The sequence below is a fragment of the Echinops telfairi genome, unplaced genomic scaffold (genome assembly GCF_000313985.2).
Source record: "Echinops telfairi isolate 266 unplaced genomic scaffold, ASM31398v2 ScPeMD7_7469;HRSCAF=8507_1, whole genome shotgun sequence".
NCBI classification, from domain to species: Eukaryota; Metazoa; Chordata; class Mammalia; order Afrosoricida; family Tenrecidae; genus Echinops; species Echinops telfairi.
The window spans coordinates 89,930,217-89,931,787 of NW_022111373.1; positions in this window are offsets into that span (position 1 = coordinate 89,930,217).

Sequence of the window (1,571 nt, forward strand, 5' to 3'; positions counted from 1 at the left end):
TTCCTAAAAGTGAAATTGCTTGAGCAAAAGATAGGCACATTTGCAATTTTTGCAAAAACAAGCAATCTCTGACATTGTTTTGGTGTCTTGATTTTGTTTTTGCACATCAATTATGTGTCACACAGTATATGAACTAAGCATAATATGTTATCTGTTTTACTGTTATGTCACATCTTGCCTCAGTCTCATTTCCGTGGATTTCCAGATCTTTAGCCAACTTCTAGGCCTTAATCTACTGCCTGTTTTCACTTAAAGCTTGTGTAGAAAGCTTACTTCAGGACATGATCTAAACTCCTCCTCAAAATGCACAATCCAACTGTTGTCATTTCTCAGGGTTGGCTTTTTCCATGGTTGCCCTTGAACTCTTTGTTATCACTGTATCATGACTCTGTAAGTCGACGCCCTAGTCCAGGTCCCATAATTCAATTCCACCCACATCCTTGTCATTTGCCCAAACACACAAGGAACAAGAGCAAACAATACAAACAACATGTAATTAAGTGTTAAATTGTGTGGTACAAGCTCTAAGTAGAGAGTAGAGGAAAACATCCTTGAGAACTGAAGCAGTCAGAGAAGTTGTTTTCTGGTGCTAAATGATGTGTTTTTGTTTATGGACATCAAATTAGTTCAGAGAATAGTTTAAAAAGGAATAAAAATTAAAGGTGTGACTTCATGTAGGCCCTGAGTGATGATTAGGACTTTAATAAGCAGAGAGAAGAAAGTTAACAAAGCATTTAAAAATCTGCTAAGTTTGATGCAACCATTCTGATGCCACATAGGATAACCTAGGCAAATTATAAAAATCAATTTCTTCAAATATCCATGACACGTATGGATATCACTCCAAAGATGGTGGATTTCTACATCCTGCTTTATTCACTTATATTGATTGACTTTTAAATTATTACGTATTATTTTTAGAATCAATATTTTCCCTCAAAATTACAGGGTAATGAACATGGCTGTTTTATAGGTAGGAGGTTGAAAAGACAGATCTGATGTTTTCATGGTGAGTAACTGGAGAACACTTGAGGTAGGATATAATGATGGAGGCCTTGACAGCCAAACATAGATGTTTACCTTTGATAAGGGAATCACAGGAAGCTACTTTGAGAACAGGAATGACATGCAGTCTTACAGTAGCATCCAGACTGATGGAAGTAGAACTAGCTTTGAAGTCTGACTTACCTGGTTTAAAATACCAGCTTTTCCACTTGTGTGTGGGCTTGGATAAGTTATTAACTTGCCCAAGTCTCATTTTTTCTTGTATAATATGGGGATATATATGTTACAGGGATTTTATACTGATTAAATAAAATGATGGTAGAGTTATAAAGCACCAGACACAAAGAGTTCTTGATAAATAGTTACTATAGTTCTAATAGTAATTCCAACTAACAGATGCAATACTGAAAACACACTTACTGTATATACTCGAGTAAAACTCGACACGAATATCAGCCAAGGCACCTAATTTTACTACAAAAACTGCATTAAAAATGTGCTGACAGGCCTGTCTGGATAGGACAGGCTGGATGAACAATCTGGAGGAGAAAACAACGGGACTGACA